At 40.4% G+C, this 22,654-nt stretch overlaps 1 protein-coding gene across 1 annotated transcript in view; it reads right to left on the reverse strand.

Annotated features, from left to right (window-relative positions):
- Nucleotides 1-22,654, reverse strand: part of Rxfp1 (relaxin family peptide receptor 1) — a 116,663-nt gene that overhangs the window by 73,214 nt on the left and 20,795 nt on the right. The window lies entirely within an intron of this gene.

Genomic DNA, 22,654 nt, shown 5'->3' on the forward strand with positions numbered 1-22,654 from the left:
CTACTGTCTCATCCTTCCGTGAGTGCCAAAGTGGTGAGGATTAAACCTATGACCCACTGCATGCTGGGCAAGCATTCTACAACTAAACTTTGTTTCTAGCTCTGGGAAGGTTTTCTTAGCTCCCCTTGGAACAAAAGGATGCTTGCTCATACTTTAACTTCAGTTCTATCCCTCTCTTGTATAGAAAACTTTCAGTTGGTTTTTTGTTTGTTTTTGTTTTTGTTTTGTGTGATGGTTTGCATATGCTCAGCCCAGGGAGTGGCACTATTAGAAGGTGTGGCCCTGTTGGAGTAGGTGTGGCCTTGCTGGGGTAGGTGTGTCGTGGTGGGTGTAGCACTCTCAGCATCTCCTGCACCATACCTGTCTGCATGCTACTATGTTCCTACTTGATGGTAATGGACTGAACCTCTAAACCTGCAAGTCAGCCTCAATTAAATGCTGTCCTTATAAGAACTTCCTTAGTCATGATGTCTGTTCACAGCACTAAATCCCTAAGACTTTTTTTTTAGTTTTTCTATTTTTTCTTTTTTTTTTTGGTCATAAGAAAGAAAGTGGACACCGAGTAAATGTGAATTTAGGACAAGTGTTTGCCCAAATAAAACAATCTATCTTTAAGCTATAGTTTATTTGACTAAGTCCCATTAATAGTGCAACTAAAACAAGAGTATGAGATTTGTATAGAAGTAAAAATGGATTTAATTTTAAATCATAATAAATATAATAAAAATTTAACCTTGATCAACAAGCAAGAGAAGAAATGAGTTAATTGATTTAAAAACCACAGGTAAATCTGTAACTGACACGTGTCTGAGCACTTTGAAATGCATATAAGTATTTATACATGCTGGGTACACTATGCTTGTAAAATGCACGTGAATGAGAAGACAGAAATATGACACCCGGGCAAGCTGCAAATAAACACCCCTGTAACGACTTTCATCTGACACATTCCTCAGTGTAATTGTGCTGAATTCAGTTTTAATGATGTTTAACTAAAGGACAAGATTTAGTTTTCTTCATATCATCATCTCTGATAGTTTAAGTTTGAAATTAATTTTCTGTTATCTGTCTTGTTCAGTCCAAATTTGCATTCTGTAATAGCAGAGAAGTGGGTGATAATCTAGAAACTTGATATCACAGTGCTGACATTATTGGGTTCTGGAACTCACTCTGTAGACCAGGCTGGCCTCCAACTCGGAAATCCGCCTACCTCTGCCTCCGAAGTGCTGGGGTTAAAGGCGTGTGCCACCACCGCCCAGCTGACATTTTGTTTTTTTAAGTCAAGAATTTACTGTATCTTTCCTAAGGACTCAGAATCAAGGCTGCTCTGGTTTAAGGGCATTGAGAATCGTGTGCCACCTGCTCATATTTATTTCGGATGTTCCTGAATGTGAGGCCCTGGCAGGGCACTAACTCCCAGCTGCCGTCCTGGCAAGGGCGGTTCTCCATTAGAAGGACACAACTGAACAAGTCATTAAGTGATTCCCTACTGAGAGGTGCACCAAGAAATGAAACCTGAGCTCTCATGGGCATAACTGCTGGGATCTGTATGGTGGGCCTCTAAGAAATGGGTCTGAGTAAACTGAAGACAAAGAGGAGAAGCAGCGCAGCGGTAGGGGGTAGCGGTGGTGGTGGGGAGATGAGCAGGGTGTGTGTGGAGGTCAGTAGGTTTAGGGCTGAGGATCAGGTACCTTAACGAGGTTCTGAGGAGCACAGTGAGCAGGCACGTGTGGCCTAAGCTGAGCTGGAGAGCCAGACAAGGGGGACGACTTTGGGGCTTTATTTAAAATGCAAAGAGAAACAGAAGGTGGATCTGGGCCCTTCAGCTACTGAGGGCATGTGCTTTCCTAACTTTTTTTTTTTTTTTTTTTGGCTGCTGGATGGCGGTCATAGGTCTCATAGGGTAAGAGTGGGCTCTCGGTAGCCTCTGAGGAGATTGTGGTGATCCAACTAAAAGATGGTGGAGTTAATAGCTTAGGCCAGAGTCATGTTTCACACACACAGGTAACAGAGACAGTGGAAGTAGCTGGAACAACCAAAGGCCATCAGACTGCACCTTTACTCCATCGAGACACGTGCCACATTCCCTCTCGGTTCCATCCTTCACCTCGACATGCGGCTTTCTTACTCAGCATCAGATCCACTCCCCACCATAACACCTTTTAGAAACCCACCGACCCATCCTCATTTGCAGCCATGTTTCCCAGTCTCATCTCTTCCCGCAATTCCTGGGTCCCCTGGCCAGTCTTGTTGGAATTCCTGCCTCAGACTCTACTGCCTTGCTTCTAAGGTGAGATTCTACTCTTACTAGGTAAATATTTATTTATCGATTGATAGAAAATTAGTTACTATTTGGAATCATGTTTAATCATGTGTTCTGAATGTCCCAAACCAATTTAAAATTAAATGACATATACGCTTATGAGCACATAGTAAAACAAAGAGGATTATGGGAACTTTGGAACTTCAAGGAGTTGAGCACATTAATTTGCCCCTGCTAGACCCCAACTTAAACCAAAGGGAGTTAACCAAAGGCCACCACAGCTTGGCTCACAAATCCTCTTATGTATTTTTTTTCCATCTTATGATGGCACGAAAAAGAAAAGACATTGTAACAAAGTCCCTGACATTGTTTGCCCCTTGAGGGGTTTAGAAAGGGACATTCTGGGTGGGAGCATTAGAGATGCAGACATAAGGAGTAACGGTTGTCCATAGATACTTGGAAGAGAGTGCATGGAGTAAACATGGGAACTTAGTGCCTGGCTTGAAGCTGGTGAAAGAGTCAGAAGGTCCAAATACTTGAAAACATTTTGTTTACCCTATTCTAACTTTGAAGGGTAAACACATAGAGGGTAAAGTAGATTTTATTCTTTAGAGCCGTTTTCATTGCACAACAAAATAGAAGGGAGGGTGCATTTCCTGCCCACACAAGCAGAGCCTCTTCCACCATCAGAGTCCTCCACTAGAGTGGTGCGTTTGTTAGACAAGATGAATGGACACGAGTCATTGCCTGTCGTTTAGAACATAGTTCATTCTTGGTCTCGACAAATGGTATTTTGGCAAATGTGTAAACATGCATTTACCATAATTGTAATGTTGTGACATAAAACTAGACTCCAGGATGGATTTGTGGCTTTGAGCACATTGCTCTTACTGAGGGCCTGAATTTGGTTCCAGGCGGCCATGTTGGGCAGCTCACAACTGCTCTTAACTGCAGGGAGATGTAGCTGGCCTTCGTGGGCACTGCAACGCATGTGCATTCTCCCATTCAGACTACACATGTGCACCTGCAGCCCCACTTCCACTCCCAGAAGAAACCTGGCAGAGGAACTCCTGTGTCACACACTGTGATGAGAATAGTGCTCTCACTTGGGAAGTTAATCTTAAAATTAATCAGCTCATTATTTCCCCCAACTACTGATGAAACCACATTAGAAACTAAGGATTGTGTATCCCAGAACAGAGATAGCACAAGCACATTCGTGTTGACATTGATTTTTAATAACTTCTTAATTAAGCTTTAAAAATTGAACTTTAAAGATCAAGATTAAAAAAAAAAACAACAAACTTCTTGACAACAAATTGTCACTATCCAGCCCCAGCAGCTGCTTAGTTTTAGCTGGATAAATGTGGTGGTGCGTTCATGCTGCTGTTCTTTTTCTTTTTTTTTTTTTGTTTTTTTTTTGTTTGTTTTGTTTTGTTTTTTTTTTCGAGACAGGGTTTCTCTGTATAGCCCTGGCTGTCCTGGAACTCACTCTGTAGACCAGGCTGGCCTCGAATTCAGAAATCTACCTGCCTCTGCCTCCCAAGTGCTGGGATTAAAGGCGTGCACCACCACTGGCCTGCCCATGTTGCTGTTCTTAATACTCTGAGTCACTTGCTCTGGTGACTACTATGTTTTTAGGATCTTTTTTTGTTGTTGATGGTACCAAGGTTAAGCCCAGGGCCTCTGGAATGCTGAACGTACACTCTGCTGCTGAGACAAATTCCCAGCTTATAACTTATCTTTTAAATTTAAATTTATATTCAATGTCGAATATAGCTTTTCAATGACAGTACCATGAAATTAGCTTATTTCCAGAACATTATGATTCAATAGATACATTAGAAGCCTTAGATATTATGTTATAACTAGAATATAATTAATATTTTATTAGGTGAATGTTAACTTAGAATTTTTAATTGTCAAACTGACAGAGAACTTGCAAATTTAGGACAAAAATCTTTTTATTTCCTTGAACTATGTGAGCGTAAAGTGCTTACCTGATATTGCCCTTAGACACCTTGATATAAAGCAAAGACATTCTCCCACAGCATGAGTCAATCGTCAAAAGCAGATTAACACTGGTTTACCATTCCTCAGCTTCTCTTCAGGCTGTGGCTTCCAAATCTCTGTTAAGCAAAGGGGTCTAATTTGGACTTGTCCCTGGAGATAATTTATGTCTATAGTTTTATCTGGAACCACTTTCGTTGCTTTTAAAAATAATCAGTGTGTGTGTGTGTGTGTGTGTGTGTGTGTAATGTGGGTATGAGTGGGCATGTGTACCACAGCACCTGTGTGAAGGCCAGGGGACAACTCTGTGTACTCACTAAATAGGTTCCAGGAACCCCCTCTGGTGACAAGTGCCTCAACCTGCTGAGCCCGCTTTCTGCCTTCCCGCTCTCCATGTCTGGCTGTAGTAACAATCTCAAGCTGGCTTTTGATCCTCTCAAACCTCAGCAGAACCCACTGGTTTTGGAGGACTTCCATGCTTCCGGACACTGAGTATTTCAGAATCACCTATTTTCCTTGCTGCAGCTCTACAATCCACCACATCTCTGAGTTCTGGCTTCTCTCAGGATTGGGTCATATTTCGAAGCCAAGGTAAAGACTCTGGGTGTACGAATTGCTACAGGGATGTTGCTGTTCCCAGCGTCCTCAGCAGGTGGACTGGGACTGTGTAGTTCTTAAGACCCGTGGACACAGACACCTGCATTTACTTATCAATATATCTCTCAATAATGAAGTAGGAGCACCTCCCCTACCTGCCCCTACTCCCGTGAAGTGGCATAAGACTAAGTTTAGTGTTCTCCTCTTGAGTTTCTCTCCCCACTTTTCTAACGGTGAGGAGCCCGCTTCCTATTACTTCAATAATTATCCTGTCAATGTTCCTCCTCTCTGCTATATAAAAATGCAAATAACCATTGTCATTAGAAATACAGATTTTCTGTGGTAGAAATGAGATGGTGAGATACATTAATTATTGTCCCATGTTACTGATTGATTTGTATGCTTTTATTCCAACCTTTTTATTGACTAAGCACACCTCCCGCAAAACACAGTCCCCGGAATTATCACTGGTTCTCTTACTAGTAGCCTTCAAGACATTTTGATTTTATATCGTATGACTCATGATTTTTATCTCTTATTCTCCCCAATTCTCGTTAGATTATCCTTTAACAGGTGTGGGGATTTACTTGGAGTTCCAAAGTTGATATTTTGAGCTGAAGACATTTGAGGCTCAGCAGATGGAGAGATATGCCTTCTCAGAGCTCATTTATCTGACTAACAGCAGAAACTTCTGGGAACTAAAGCTGGGGTTGCCTCTTTCTCTGGGGCCAGTTCTACTTCCAGGAGAGAGGACAAAGGTAACCCCCCTACTAAGTTCATTTTCTGAGGGTATTCACAATCCCTTAGTGGTCTGAGTGTGAATGGCCCCTAAGGCTCATATATTTGAATGTTACCAGGGAGTGGAACTGTTTGAGAAGGAGGAAGTATGTCACTGGGGGTGGGCTCTGAGGTTTCAAAAGCCTCTGCCATGCTCAATATCCTCCCCCAACCCCTGCCTGTTGACTGTGGATCCAGGTGTAAAGCTCTCAGCTACTACATCAGTGCCATGCCTTTCTGCTTTCCATCATGGTGATAATGGGCTAACTCTCTAAAACTGTAAGCAAGCCCCAATTAAAGGCTTTCTTTTTATAAGAGTTTCCTTGGACATGGTGTCTTTTCACAGCAATAGAACAGTAACAAAGACAGTACCTAAGAATGGATAGAGACCCACATCAAATCCACATGGATAGAGACATCACAGACTTTCTTATTTACTATTTGTTCTTTTAAAGACCTCTTTGGGAAACCAGTTAGAAGGACAGGTGAATGAGGCCCTGCCAGCTGAATTCCTTTACCTCTCAAACAAGTGAAAGGCCTATATGACAAGAGCTTCAAGTTCTGAAGAAAGAAATTAAAGAAGATATTGGAAGATTCCCATGCTCACAGATCAGTAGGGATTAACATAGTAAAGTGGCCATCTTGCCAAAAGCAATCTACAATTGCTTTTGAACCTTTATTCTTATAAAATCTACAATTTTATAAGAATTCAATACAATTCTTATAAAAATTCCAACACAATTCTTTATAGAACTTGAAAGAACAATACTCAATTTCATATGGAAAACCAAAAAGCCTAGGATAGCTTAAAAAAAATCCCGTACAATAAAAGAACTTCCGGAGATGTCACCATCCCTGATTTTAAACTTTACTACAAAGCAATAGTAACAACAACCACATGGTATTGGCATAAAAACACACAGGCTGATCAATAGAATCAAATCAAAGATACTGAAGTAAATCCACAATCTACATATAGACACCTGATTTTTGATAAGCCAGAAATATACAATGGAAAAAAGAAAGCATCTTCAACAAACAGTGCTGGTCAAACTAGACATCAGTACATGGAAGAATGTAAATAGATACATATCTATCACCCTGTAGTGGCTATTCCTGGTTGTCAACTTGATTATATCTGGAATGAACTACAATCCAGAATTGGAAGGCTCACCTGTGGTCCTGATTTGTAGACTGAGTTGATACAAGTTTCTGACCTAGATCTTGGCATGGAGATCTTGAGGCATAGTGGCTATGAGTCCCAGAAGATTAAGACAGGAAAATCTCCAAGTTCAAGGTCATCTGGGATTAAAGGTGTGGTGGTACACACCTTTAATCTGGGCCACACCTTTTGCTGGAGACCTATATAAGGACATTAGAAGAAGAAAGGCTCTCTCTTTTCACCTGCTTGTCTTGTGGGACTGAGCAAATGATAGATCACAGCTGCTGCTGACCATTATTGGGAATTAGACTACAGACTGTAAGTCATCAACAATTCCTTTACCATATAGAGACTACCCATAAGTTCTGTGACTCTAGAGAACCCTGACTAATACACACCCTGAACAAAATTCAAGTCCAAATGGATCAAAGACATCAACATAAAATCAGATACACTGACCCTGATAAAAAGAAAAAAGTGGGAAATAATCTTGTATATATTGGCACAGGAGATAACATCCTGAACAGAACATCAATTGAGTAGGCACTAAGATCAACAATTAATAAATGGGACAAAACTGAAATGCTTCTGTAAGATAAAGGATACCATCCAAGGACAAAATGGTAGCCTACAGAATGGGAAAAGATCTTTACCAGATCCACATCTGACAGAGGGGTGATTTCAGAAATATATAAAGAACTCAAGAAACTAGACACCAACAAACCAAATAATCCCATTAAAAGATGGGGTACAGACTTAAATGGAGAATTATTAACAGAAGAATCTCAAATGGCCAAGAGCACTTAAAGAAATGTTCAACATCCTTAGCCATCAGAGAAATGCAAATCAAAATGACTCTGAGAGTCAGTCTTACATCTGTCAGAATGGCTAAGATCAAAGACTCAAGTTACAGCTCATGCTGGTGAGGAGGTGGAGCAAGGGGAACATGCCTCCATTGCTGGTGGGAGTGCAAATTTGTAGTCACTATGGAAATCAATATGGCAATTTTTCCAAAACTTGAAATTCAGTTAAGACACAGCTATACCACTCCTGAGTATATACCCAAAGGATGTTCCACCATACCACAGGGGCATTTATTCAACTATTGTCTATAGCAACTTTATTCATAATAGCCAGAAACTGGAAACAACTTAGATTTTTCTCAACTGAAGACTGGATATTGAAAACATGGTACATTTACACAATGAAGTATTACTAAGCTATTAAAAACATCATGAAGTTTGCTGGCAAATGGATGGAACTATAAAAGGTTATCCTGAGTGAGGTTACTCAGACCCAGAGAAACATGGTATATATTTATCTTTAAGTGAATACTAGCCATAAAGTAAAGAATAACCATGCTACAATCTACACACCCAAAGAAGCTAAGTAAAAAGGAGGGCTCAGTGGCAGTGGGGGCCACCCATGAATCTCACTAAGAAGATGAAACAGAATAGACATCATGGGTAGATGAGGACAGGGGTAGGGAACTAGGTAAGGGAACAGGAGGGATCAGGTGTGGGGAGGATGGAATAGAGAGTACTGGGAGAGAAAACTGAAATCAGGGAGTATGTCTGGAACAAGCTAGAAATCTAGGACAATGGAAACTCCAAGAAATTGTTGAAGGTTACCCTAGCTAAGACTCCTAAAAATGGGGAATATGGAGCCTGAACCAGCCATCTCCTGTAATCAGTCAAAACTTACAGTGGAGGAATTCGGACACCAACCCATCCTCAAAAGTCTTGACCTACAATTTGTCCTGCCTACAAAATATGCTAGGGTAGAGGTGGAACAGAAACTGTGGGAGTGGCCAATGACTGGTCCAGCTTCAGACCCACTGCCAAGAGAGGAAACCCACTCTTACACTGACCATACGACCAGGAGCCAGAGGCTGGATAGACCGGCGATCCATGATAGAACCAAACAAATGAAAAAAAAAAAAGCCAGTGAAATGATTTCTAATAGTATTTTGCTATACTCTTAGACTGGCGCCTAGCATAACTGTTATGAGAGAGGCTTCATTCAATAACTGATGGAAACAGATGCAGAGAGCCACAGCTAAACATTATTCAGAGCTTGGAGAATCCCTTGGAGGAGGAGGAAGAAGAGGAGGAGGAAGAGGAGAAGGAAGAGGAGGGATTTTAAGAACCAGAGGGGTCAAGGACACCACAAGATACTGAACCACCAACCAGGGAGCCTGCACGGGACTGACATAGGCCCTCCACACATGTATTACAATTGTGTAGCTTAATCTTCTTGTAGGATTCTTAACAGTGGGAGCAGGAGCTATCTCTGAATCTGTTGCCTGGCTTTGGGACCCTTTCTCCCTACTGGGTTGCCTTGTCTAGCCTTAATAGAAGAGGAGGTGCCTAGTCTTACTGCAACTTAATATGCTATGGCTGGTTGATATCCATTGAGGCCAGCCTTTTTGTGAAGATAAACAGAGGAAGCATGGATGGGAGTGGGGGTGGGAGATGTGGAGGAGGGGCAACTGTGGTCTCTATGTAAAACAAACAAACAAACAAAAATATGTATAATATCTAAAAGATCTTTTTGGGTAAGTGGCTTAGTGTGTAAGGACACTTGCCATCGAGCACGATGACCTAGCTTCCATCCTGAAACCCAACAGGGGGAGGAGAGAAGTACTTTTGAAAGTTGTCCTGTGACATTCACTCTGTATTTTGTGGCATGAGCATGTGAACACACCCCCACACACCTACACACCCACACCCACACCCACCCACCTGGACTTGCTTGTCTGAGATGAAGCTCTGCCTGACTTGTACAATTGTCCCTTCAGAGGATATGCATATTTTCTATCTTTTGGTCTTTTACATTTTTTTCTTTAAAAAAATTATTTATATGTATGTGTATGTGTGCCTCTCTACATATATGTGGGTGCCAAGGAGGCCAGCAAAGAGTGTTGTTGGATACCCCTGGAGCTGAAGTTACAGGCAATTGTGAGCTGTCCAGCCATGGTGTGGAGAACAAACTTGGGTACCGTGGCAGAATAGTATTATTTCTTAACCACTGAACCACCTCTCCAGCCCCAGCTAGTCTTAGTTCTCCTTCCTTCCTTCCTTCCTTCCTCCCTCCCTCCCTTCCTTCCTTCCTTCCTTCCTTCCTTCCTTCCTTCCTTCCTTCCTTCCTTCCTTCCTCTCTTTCTCTCTTTTCCTTTCTTCCTTTTTCTTTTTTCTTTTTGAGACACAGTATTGTTACATTGCCCAAGTTTGGTTTTGAATCTTATCCTTTTACCTCAGATTTTTGAGTACCCATGGTTATAAGTAAGCATCACTGTGTTTGATTCTACATGTGCACTTCAATCAGAAAGAAATGAAATAAAATATATATGTAGCATTAGAATGCTTTAGAAAAGTTGCTATTTGCCACATTTAAAATGCATTTTATTAGATTTTTCTAGAGTTTTAAGCAAACACTTAAACCATGTAAAATAAAGTTAGTTTTATTCTCTCATGTAAGATTCTCTCCAAGCAGTAGTTCAATATATTTGTGAAGGTGACTAATTGCTAGAAGGAGCTCAGTTCTTTCAACTTAAGCTGAACTTTGTAAGTTAGAAAGTGAAGGTGATTTTCCATCTTAAAAGATTATGAGTAGAATAGTAAGATCTAAAAACAGAAAAGTTTCAAGGGAAGTGGGCATTGAGATTTGTATGCATAATAAACTCATTATTTTTAGATGTAAGTGTGGCTGGCACTACTGATTTGCTGATTAAGTGGCGAGTCCAGAAACCCTGCCCCCTCACTTCCTCCCCTTGAAGAGACTGGAAGGAACTCCTGTCCCAGCTTTCTTGCTTTCAGGCAGCTACAACACATTCTCCTGGGCACTGAGACTGCGTGGGCTCCCTAGGAAGTCCTAGAGGAGGTAGCTTTCCTGAAACAAGAAACAGATCCACTGTTGTTATGCTTTCCATACTCCAGCCTCCAACATGAAATGGTATCCAACCCAGCTGCCACAGCCTCCTTACACCCGTGATTTAACAAGCACCGGAAAAACAGGGAAACTAACAGATGCTGAGATGCGCCTGACCTTAGAATTACCAGCCCACCAGATTGCTTTCAATGAGAAGAATAAACCCTCTTATTTTAGACTGTGATAGAATCAGATTTTTATTTTCTACTAGTAAATTTACTCCTAATGATTTGGGTAGGTGGCACATGCCTTTAATCCTGACACTTGGGAAGCAGAGGCAGGTGAATCTCTGTGAATTTTAGGCTGGCCAGTCTGGTCTACAAAGTGAGTTCCAGGGCAGCCAGAACTACATAGTGAGATCATGACTCAGACCAAACCAAGCCTAACCAAACCAAACCAAACCAAACCAAACCAAACCAAACCAAACCAACTCAACCAACCAAACAGAAATACAAGTGTCTTTTTTTCATCAAGTTTCCTTTCAAAGTCTCAGATTGGCAATGTATTCGAAAGGACAGCAGGAGACTATGGAGGCTACAACACTGAAGTAGCAGGAGGTTGTAGAGTTGGTGGGGTCCTTGCTAGCCTGATTTGATCACAAGGGATTACAACTATTACATCTTTCCTGGTGCCTAGCCAGATGGAAGCAAAGAACCACTGTGGGCAGATTGCGGGCCTGGCATGCAGGTATGCTGAGTTCTGTTTAACAGGATGGGCCCTAGCAGCCCAGCAGCCTCAAGTCCACATTCTCCACAGAAACTGGGAGGAGCAGCTAAGGAAGAGCATGCTCTGCTTCCTGTCGATACCATGCCAGCATCCCAGGTTATGGATAAGCGAGCTTGCCTTTCCACTGAGGGAGAAAAGTTACACTAAGCATTAGAATACTCTATAAGTCTATACCTTGTTTTTTCTATGAATGAATAGTCACAATTCTGAGGTTCCTTTGCCCTGATGTTAAATTTCACTTGTCATTTAATTTTATATATCAAGCTCATGCCAATTCAATAATATCACTGAAGCAGAGGAAAGCATTTAACATGTTTGTAGAATTTTATAGGAATATTAATTTTCTACTAAAAAGACAACTGCATCTTGACTGGCTTTTTTCTGTCTCAGTATGTAAGTTATAATCTTGCACTTCATATTAGAAAAGAAAAGCAACCTTTCTTTGTCAATACACAGGCTATTAATTGAGAATTTGTAGTCACTTGTTTAATATTGGATGCTTAATTGTCATTCATACATTTGCAAAGCACACCTGTCCCCAGTGTGGTGGAAGAAAAGCAGTGAGTGTTGGGACTCCATGGACTAGGAGCCCAGTCTTCATCTGTCACCTCCATTGATCTGTGAATTTATGAAAACCTTAACCTTTGTTTTCATTATGTGGAAAATCAGTGAGCACAGTAATTAAATGGCTTTCCTTCAGTCCCTCTTCTGCATCCTGTCATACCATATAGTTAAATCTAGGTTCAGTATGTGAAAGAGAGAAAATACAGTTTTGTCTTTCTATCTCCCATGAGTCTCTTTTGTTTTTTTCATCCTTTTTGATAACTTCTTCCATTCTTATCATTCTCTATATTTATGTCTTACTTTGTGTGTGTGTGTGTGTGTAATAGTTAAATCTTGGTTCTGCTTATGAGAGAGACATGTACTGTTTGTCCTTTTGAGGCTAGATTATTTTTATTTGACATGATAATCTCCATTTCCACACATTTTGCTGAATTACACAATTTCATTCATCTAGTTGATGTTTTTCTTTATCCATTAGTGGTCTGAGTCTGTAGCTTAGCTGCTGTGACGAGTGTTGTAATAAACACAGAAAACATGGATGGATGTTCAGGTGTCTCTGGTATACTGATGGTTCCTTTGGTTATATGCCTAGGAGTAAAATAGTTTGGCCATATGGTAATTCTATTTTTGTTTTTCTGAGGAACTTTCAAAATAACTGCAAATTATTTAAGTTCCTATCAGCAGTAAGTAGTTGAGAATAACTATTCTAATTGGGTTGAGATAGAATCTCAAAGTAATTTTAATTTGTAGTTGCTTGATAATACTAATTGAACATATTTATTTTTCAAATACTGGTTAGCCACTTGGCTGTCTTTCTTGCTCCTTCCTCCTTTTTCCTTCCTTTCTTTCTGTCTCTCTATCTCTCTCTGTGTCTGTCACTGTCTGTCTGTCTTGTCTCTATGTATGAATGTATGTATGTATGTATGTATGTATGTATGTATGTATCTATCTATCTATCTATCTATCTATCTATCTATCTATCTATCTATCTATGTATCTGTATTGTGTATGGTAGGGTCTCACTATGTAGCTCTGACTGGCCTTGAACTGACAGAGATCTTCCTGATTCTGCTTGTGAGCACTGAGATTAAAAGGTATATCATGTTTATCCACCACCAAATGTAATTTTTTTTTTTTTTTTTGGAAAACTATCAGGTTTATTCACTCATTTGTTTATGGGATTTTTTGATGTTTAATTTTGAATACTTTTTAGACTCTAGACTTGCACCCCCTGGCAGGTATCTCTCTTGTCCTGTAGGCTGTCCCCTCACTCTACTGGGTGTTTGCTTTCACAGGAGAATTTTTTTCCTGAATCATTTAAGCTTTGTCTTTCTTGGAAGTTCTTGGAGACTGGGTAGCAGTTAAAGAGATGAACAATCATGTCTACTGATTATCAAATGAGAAACAAGGAGCTTGGTGAGCACCAGTGTTTTTGTTTTTGTTTTGTTTTCTGTCAGAGAGCATTGTGTCCTGGGGTCTGTGTGAACTGTGTACACATGGAGAGAAAGCAGCTGGATTCCGTGGAACTCTTTGGTCTTTTCACTGAGTGTTGGTGTGGTTCAAAGGCAGAAGCTGGAGAACAAGGATGAAAGGCCAGGGAAGAGTTGCCCTTTGCTTGCTTGACTTCACTCTTGCTGTCAAATTCATCTACATTATTGCCACTGCTGTATTCCTTTTTTGATATAACCAGATATCTTGGACTTCCAAAGCAGACCCAAGACCAAAAATCTTCCTGGCCCTCAGTGCCATATTGAGACAGCTGAGACATTCATCTGCATCAGCAGAGCAACTTCTAGATCTTGACCGCTCTAGTGGGAGGCAGCCATTGCAGACCTTATTATGTAAACAAGTCTAATACATTCCCTATCAATTAGTAATGTTCCTCCAGAGAGCACTGACTCATACACCTTCCATGGAACTCAGACTACTGGTAGTCACCATTACACATGCCTGGAAAAAGATCTTCGTCGGAATGTAGAGTGTGTTACTGACAGCTAGTAGGTAGAAGCCAGGGATGCAGATAAACATGCTACATTCACAGGATAGTTTATCTGTCCTAAAATCTCAGAAAAGCCTAGGATTTCCATCCTGAACTAGGATCGTTTCATCATTCTGAACTGGGTGTGGAGTAGTTGGCTTTCTAGCCTTGCCACAAACTATGTGAAAGAAATCATCCTAAAACAAGGAGAGGGATATTTGGTTCAAAGTTTTGGAGTGTAGGTCCATGGCCATTGGCCTGTCACATAGGTCAATACATCATGGTGGAGTGTTATGACAGAGGAAGTGCCCACCTCGTGGCAGCTAGTCAGCAAAGAGGTCAGAAGTGCTGGGTTCTGACACCCTCTTCAAATGTATATCCCCAGTGACCTAGCATCCTTCCATGAGGGCCTACCTCTTAAAGATTGCACTACTTTCTATTAGTGACACTGTCTGGGGACCAGCCTAATGTACACTGCTGGGAGATACTTTCAAACAACAGCAATGCATGATAGAAATATCCACAGACTGCTTGTTATAGAATAGGTAGTTAACTAGTTTTCTGGCTCCTTGTCTTATTGTTTAGATTTTATAATTGACCTCAAGAGAATTCAGAAGTAGCTGGACACTAGCAAGTAGGGGGCAAGTGCTTTTTGTTGTTGTTGTTGTTGTTGTTGTTGTTGTTGTTTTTGCCTTTTCTCTTTTGGAAGCAGTGATGGTTTCTGTTCTGGATGAGTGTCTTGGGAAAGAGACCGAAGTTTATGTCACTTGTGCCAGAGGGGCAAATCCATGTTAGTGATAATCATTTCTTAACTATGAGGATTGTTAAAGAATAGGCTGAGTTACTGAAATAATTTTAGGAGGTTTTCAAAATTTAGACAATTCAAGCCTGTCCTGCTCAAGAAAAAGACAGCCACAGAATATTTTCAGGAAGCATATATTAGCTCCACACACCTATGAATAACATCAACAGATGCTACAGGGAACTAAGAGAATATTTTAGACTTTGTATGAGATTTTTGACATGTGTACTGTGATTTCACAAAACACCTTGATGTGGTAAATCGTTATTGAGTGACTAAATGCCTGACCAGAATAGTAAATATTTTTGCATATGGATTTTTATTAATTTAGAGAAGTTAGAATTTATACCTAACTAGACATAATTCTACTTTGTGGAGTCAAGGGAGCATGTTCAGCTCAGAAAAATGAGACCATAAGGCAGTGGTTCTCAACCTGTGGCTTATGACCTCTTTGGCAAACCTCTAGCTTCAAAGTATTTACATTATGATCATAGTAGTAGCAAACTTACAGTTATGAAATAGCAATGAACTAGTCTTGTGGTTGGGAATCACCACAGCATGAGGAACTGTATTAAAGGGCCACAGCATTAACATGGTTGAGAGTCTCTGCCCCAAAGTGAAGTCAGAAGCAGGCTCAGAAACATAGGTTCTGCTTTTCTCTTGCTTTCCTGCCTCTCGTCCTTGTTCCTCCTCCTCTTCACTAGACAAGCCACAGAAACTGGGATTATTCTTCCCCATGGTAGGTCATAGAAACCAGAACTTTCCCAAAAGTCAGTAACAACATCTAAAAATACTGCCCTGACTTTCCCTTATTTTTCTGTGTGAGCACTGGGCATAAAGACCTTCTGTGACCTGCTCTTGTCCCACAATAGGCCAGAGACCTTCTGCCCTACTTGAAAAGAAAGAATGCTTAACAGAGAGGCCAAGAAGAGCTCAAGTGCACAACTCTTCTGGATCTCCACCCCTCCCAGTCTGCCCCCCTCAGATCAGACCCTTTCTAGGCAATCACATTTCCACAGAGCTATCTATAAGTCAATAAACCAGTAGACAAAGACAGAAAATTACAGACTAATCTCCCTTATAAGCAAGATACAAAATTTCTCAATAAAATACTTGCAAACCAAATCCAAGAACACATTAGAAAAGGATTCTCCTCTATGATCAAGTAAACTTGACCCCAGAGAAGGAGGGATTGTTCAACATATGTAAATTCATAAATGAAATCTGCCTCATAAGCAGACTGAAAGTCAAAAACCACATAATTATCTGAGATACAGGAAAGGCCTTTGACAAATCCAACATACCTTTATGCTAAAAGTCCTCTCCAGATACTAGGAATAAAAGGAACACACTACAATATGATAAGTGCAATTTACATCAAGTTCACAGCCAACATCAACATACATGGATAGAAACTCAAAGCACTTTCACTAAAATCAGAAACAAGGATGTCTACTCTCTGCTCATCTATTTAATATAGTACTTGAAGCACACACACACACACACACACACACACACTCACACATACACACAAATCCAGGATAGCTAAAACAATCCTGAATAATAAAAGAATAGCTGCAGGTATCAGCATCTCAGATTTCAAGTAATACTACAGAGCTATAATAGTAAAAGCAGCATAGTATTGACATAAAAACAGATGTGTTGATCAATGAAATCTAATTGAAAACCTAGATATAAGTCCACACATCTATGGATACTTGATTTTTTTCTTGGTTGTTTTTATTGTTTGTAATTGATATGATTATAAAAAGATAAAGAGAGAGGGTTATTATGGAGGTGTGGTGAGGTATGACGGAGGGGGGTGCCTCAGTAGGTCCATGCTGAGGCATCCTTTTTCCCTAAGGGACCAGCCACACATGGTATAGTTTATTTAGGATGTGGGAAGGGGAGTTAAGAGGTTAGTAGAGGCAGACAAAGGCAGAGAGAGAGAGAGAGAGAGAGAGAGAGAGAGAGAGAGAGAGAGAGAGAGAGAGAGAGAGAGAGAGAGAGAGAGAGAGAGACAGAGAGACAGAGAGACACAGAGAGACACAGAGAGACACAGAGAGACACAGAGACACAGAGAGACAAAAAAGAGAAGAGAAGAGAAAAGAAGAGAAGGAGTAGAGGCCACGTGGAGAGTAAGGGGGCAAGGAAATGGGGAGAGAGTGGGGAAGGGAAAGGAAGAACAAGAGAAAGCAAGAGAGCAAGAGAGGAGCAAGAGACCGGATACCTTATTTTTGATAAAGAATTCAGAAATACACACTGATAAAAAGAGACAGTAACTCCAACAAACAGTGATGGTCAAACTGGACCGCTGAATGTAGAATCCAAATAGGTCCATATTCTGCACCAAGTCAACTCCAAGTGGATCAAACACGTTGAGATAAGGCCAGGTACGCTGAATCTGATAGAAGTATAGGATAGCTTTGCACTCACTGGCACAGGAAAAGACTTTCTGACATTGCTAGCACAGGTACTTCAATTAATAAATGGGATCTCTGTACAGCAATGGATAGAGTGGTAGCCTATAGAATAGGAAAAATGTCTTTACCAATTATACTTCCAATAGAGAATTAATATCTAAAATATATAAAGAATAAAAAACTGCACATAAATAAAACAAGGGATGGAGAGCTGGCTCAACATTTAGAAGTTGCTTTTCCAGAGGACCTGGGTTCAATTTCCAGTACCCATATAGCAACTGACAACTGTCTGTAACTCCAGTTCCATAGGATCCAACACCTTCACACAGACATACATACAGGCAAATCACCAATCCACATAAAATAAAAATGAATTAAAAATAAAACAAATAACTCAATTTAAAAAGGAGGTATTTCTGGGTGCTAGTAGAGCATGCTTTTAATCCCAGCACTGGGGAGGCAGAGGCAGGCAGATCCTTGTAAGTTAGAGACCAACCTGGTGTAGAGCATGAGTTCCAGGACAGGCAAGGAGAAACTCTGTCTCTAAACAAACAAACAAATCAGCAAATAAATAAATGAATAAATGAATAAGAGATAATTCTTAGAAGATGAAGCACAAGTAAGACATGTTCAACTTCCTTAGTCATCAGGGAAATGCAAATCAAAATTATTTATACAACTCAGGGTGGCCAAAATCAATTGATGAAGATATGGAGTACGGAACCTCTCACCTATTGCTGGTGGGAGTGCAAACTTGTACATCCATTATAAAAATCAGTGCTGTGGCTCCTCAGGAAGCTTGGAGTAAATCTATCTCAAGATCCAGGGATACCAAGCACTTTTGTACATATACCCAAAGGATCCTAACTTCTACCCCAGAGATAATTGTGGAACATGTCCATAGCTACTTTATTCATAATGGCCAGAAATTGGAAACAGCCTAGATGTTCATCAACAGATGTGTGGGTAAAAAAAAATGTGACACCTTTGCACAGAAAACATTGCTCAGTTGTTTAAAAAATGAAATTCTCAGATAAATGGATGGAGCTAAAAAAATCATTCTGAATGAAGCAACACTGACCCCCCCAAAATAAATATGGTGCCTGTCTCTTCAATGTGGATTTTAGCTTTTAAGTCTTTAAAAGGCATACTACAATCCATATAACCACAGAGGCCTGGTATAAAGTAAGTGGGGAGGAAGTATCTCCCAAGGATGGGGAAATAGAATATATAGCTAGGGAGAGACAAAGGGAGGGGACTGGAGCAGATGGATTAGATGGGGATGACAAATGAAGAGGTGGTCAAAGGAGAGAACATGGGAAAGGCCAACTAATACTGAAAGGTCTAATATTTGAGAGTTCATATGGAAACCTACTATTGTAGAAGCTGTGTGTATATGTACACACACACACACACACACACACACACACACACACACACACACTAAGTGAAAGTTCAAGTACCAGAAGTGAGTTATACCTAGTGAGTTGCTGGCCAAAGAGGCTCTATGAAAATGCTCAAACGGCTCAGGCTATTGCCAGGGCTACTGGTGGCTCTCCACAAGTTGATGGTAAGGCCTTATTGCTGAAGACAATACTTAAACATTTCATTCGACATGGAGAAGTCAGGTTGGTGCCTTACTAGAGCCTTCAGTCCTACTGACTAATGTGCATGGTACTGTAAGGTATTCTCCATGTCATCAGTGGGGAAAGGTAACCACCAACCTAGCCGTAGACCCCGCAATATGCAACAATATCCTGCCTGCATGCTATGTGGCAATGACACAAGTGGCACAAATATTGTGAGAGTAACCAACCACTATCTGATTAGATTTCAGGCCCACTCCATAAGATGGAACCCATGCCTGACATTATTTGGGTGGCCTGGAACCTATATCTTGATTGACCATGGGCCTAGGGGGGGAATCAAATAAGTATTGCTCTGATGAAGGAAATAGCAACAAAATGACTCCTAAGAACATTCTGCTACACCCATAGATCAGTGTCTTGCCACGCCACAGTCAGAGAAACTCCCTCTTGCAGTAGATGGGAACTGATACAGAGACCCACAACTGGACAATGTACAGAAAGGGAGAAACCTTGGAACACTCAGTTCTAAATGGGATGTCTCTATCAAACCCTTCCCCTTAGGGAAAGATTGTAAGAGCCAGAGGGTATGGATGAAGTCAAGGAAGCAAGAGTTTTCCAGACACAACAGTACTGACACACGTATGAACTCAGAGACTGTGGCAGCATGCACGAGACCTGCACTGGTTCAAGTCAGACAGGGTTGCATCACTTAAAGGGGAAGTAGACATAAGCCCCATCCCTAACCCTGAAGCTGCATCATGTTACTAAGGAAAAATTAGTTTTTCACAGTAGAGTCTCACTGGGTATATAAACCACACTTAAGGATAGACCCCACAATCAGAAGTAAATGGCTAATAAAATTGTTACTTTTTTTTCTCATATTTCATTGCTTGGGCATTAAAAAAATCTATCTTCTGATTATGTGTTTTAACATCCAATCTTGTGTTTCTATGTGTATGCATGTATGTGTTGTGTGTTTATGTGTATTTCTTGTTCTCTTTTTTTTTTGTCTGTTTTCTAAAGAGAGAGATCAAGAAGGTAAGGTAAGGAGTTGGGCAGGTAGGGAAATGGGGGGCATCTGGGAGGAGATGGGGTAGGAGAAACAGCAATCAGAATATATTTATGAATTTTCAATTAAAAAAGAAAAAAAGTTTTATTTTATTTTTGCTCCTCTTTCCATTTCACTTAGATCCCTATTTCTTATATTTCCCTTGTAGCAAAATGTGTGAGAGTCCCACAGCAGTGTCTCTGATAGACTCTTGTTGTCTTGTTAGCTTTATTTCTGAAGTTCCCATAATTTTCTGAATGGAATATCTCCCTCGTGGAGCAGTCCAGGATGCTTTTAGGCCTAATTGATTTTTAGTCTATGTCCTTGGGAGTTCTGTCACCTTTTGTTAGCTTTTCTCCCCTGTATTTTCACCAGCCACCCACTTGTGTCATTAACCCGTCTGGCTCTGTGATATCATCACTACAGTTCCGACCTCTTAATAGCTGAGTCTGCTGTAGCTGAAGACATTCTTGTGGCTGTCAGTTCTCCGTGTAAAGAGTGAACACAAGTCACCTTCTCTTTTCTTTTTTGTTTTTTAATGCCTGGGATGTTAAAAACCAGTTTTTGAGAGTTTAGGATAAAAAAAAAAACTCTCAATTGTGAGATGCTCTACATATTAGTCCGGGTTCACTATTTGTTCAATAAACACATGAACACACCCATTTTCTAATACAGAATAGCTGAGATTTCTGTGCTTTGTGTTTATGCATTTCTAACATGTTTCAGGCTGTGGCATTCTTACACTACCAGTCTCATTCCATTCCTTCTCTCTGCTGTGGGAATGGGCAGTTTCACTGATAATCCTGCTGGAGCAGACAGAAAGTCAGATCTGAAACCAAGGCACTTGAGTTATATTTCTTCTCAATACCTTTTCACTTAACACTTAATCTCATCCACCATTCCAGTCTATACAAGCTCATGTCCAGGAGACAAACAGGTACTGTCTTCCTTTTGTTTACTGCTTAGCCTTATGGTCGAACTCTCCCTTCTTAGCCGTTGTGACAACCTTCTGTTCCCCTAAGGAGTGTGTCTTCAATAAAGTATCATTAAATTATTAGTAGTATTATTACAGTGCTGGAGTCTGAATCTAGAGCATTTGCACATCCTAGGCAAGTAGTTGGATTAGAGAGGATCACGCTTTAGAAATGATGCTGTGGGCCATGGTAATGGCTCAGTGCAGATTTTGCCATACAAGGCTGAAATGCTAAGTTTGGATTCCCAGCACTTACATAAAAAAGCTTATTGTGGTAGCTTATGCCTATAACTCAGGCATTGTGGGAGATGGTCCTTGGATTAGCCTCACCTTATCATCGAATTCCAAGTTCAAGGAGTGACCATGTTTCAAAAAATAAGGTGGGGAATGAGTAAAGAAGACACCCAACATTGATCTTTTGTCTCTACATTTGTAAACATGTGCACACATTCAGCTGTACACACATGTACTCAGAAACACCGTCACTCTACAAAAAACTGAAAGCTAGAGAAAATGAGTGATGTTTCACAGTGAACATTGGCTGAGAACAATCAGAAGACCTTGCACATGGAAAACAGGAACTCCCATGAACCACAGTTCAAAAGGTAAACTAAGGCAATTGTGAAGAGTTACTAGAACTCAGCATGAAGTTTTCTTCTGACTAGTCTTAGGACAGTTTTCCAGTGGTCTGTGCTTCCAGTGGATGTACATTTAGCTCTGTATTAAAAATGTGCTTAGATCAGACAAACTCAAACTGAGGAACACTGCATTATATACTGTAAAGGAATTTTAATCCAGCAACATGTCTGCTCTGGCAAGAAACCACATATCTTTAATTCCTCAGGATGGAATACAGACAAGTCCTTAGTACACACCTTTAATCCCAAACAATGAAGGTAAAGTTAGCTTTTAGAAGGAAGCACCATGTTTCAAAGTGATGTCTAATTGAGATGCAGACATAATGACGAATTAGAGAAAACTTTGACAGAATAAGATATGTTAAACTCTCAGGAGAACAGACAAGAAAGAGAGGCTATTTAAGAGAGAGCAGCACAGATGGAGAAAAAGAGGAGGCAGTTTTGCCAGGAGAGTTTTAGTCACAGGTTGCAGAGAGAGAACAAGCTAGACACAGGTGAAGACAGAATGAGCCAGAGAATGAGAAGGAAACAGAAGATTAGAACATATTGCTAGAGTTAGTATGAGACCAAGCAGAGCAATTCAGTAAGAAGCTGAGAGAAGCCAGTTTGAATCAGTCAGCTAAGAGAAGAGCTTGAGTCAGAACAGTTGAGTTGAACCAGCCATCCAGAGTCCAGAAAGAACTAGAAAAGGGTGAGCTTACTCAACAGTAAGTCTCAGAGGCTGAATACATTTTAGGCCTAGAAAAGATTTTATGGAAGCTAGAAGCTTCCAGGACTAGGACTACATTAGCAGATGGAGGCAGTAAGCCTCCAAGATGACAATTACATCTGACAAATAAAAGGTACTTTTATAATATACAACTGCCTCTATCCTACCTCCATATGCTAAGAATGCCATGTATAATATAGGACTGGGGAAGCTGATGAAATATGAAGATGGATTTTACATTAAATAGTGTTATTTTCTTAATGCTAAATTTGCAGCATTTAATAATTATATGGGGGCTAAAATAATGTAATTCTTAGAGACACATTACTAAAACATTTAGCATGAACAGTCACAATGCAATTTACTCTGAAATCGTTTAGCAAAGAAATGTATGTTTGGTGAGTGATGAGGTCATGTACAGGAAAAGGAATCCAGAGGAAAGAGTTTTTTTTTTTTTTTTTTTTT

The sequence above is a fragment of the Mastomys coucha genome, unplaced genomic scaffold (genome assembly GCF_008632895.1).
Source record: "Mastomys coucha isolate ucsf_1 unplaced genomic scaffold, UCSF_Mcou_1 pScaffold16, whole genome shotgun sequence".
Lineage (NCBI taxonomy): Eukaryota > Metazoa > Chordata > Mammalia > Rodentia > Muridae > Mastomys > Mastomys coucha.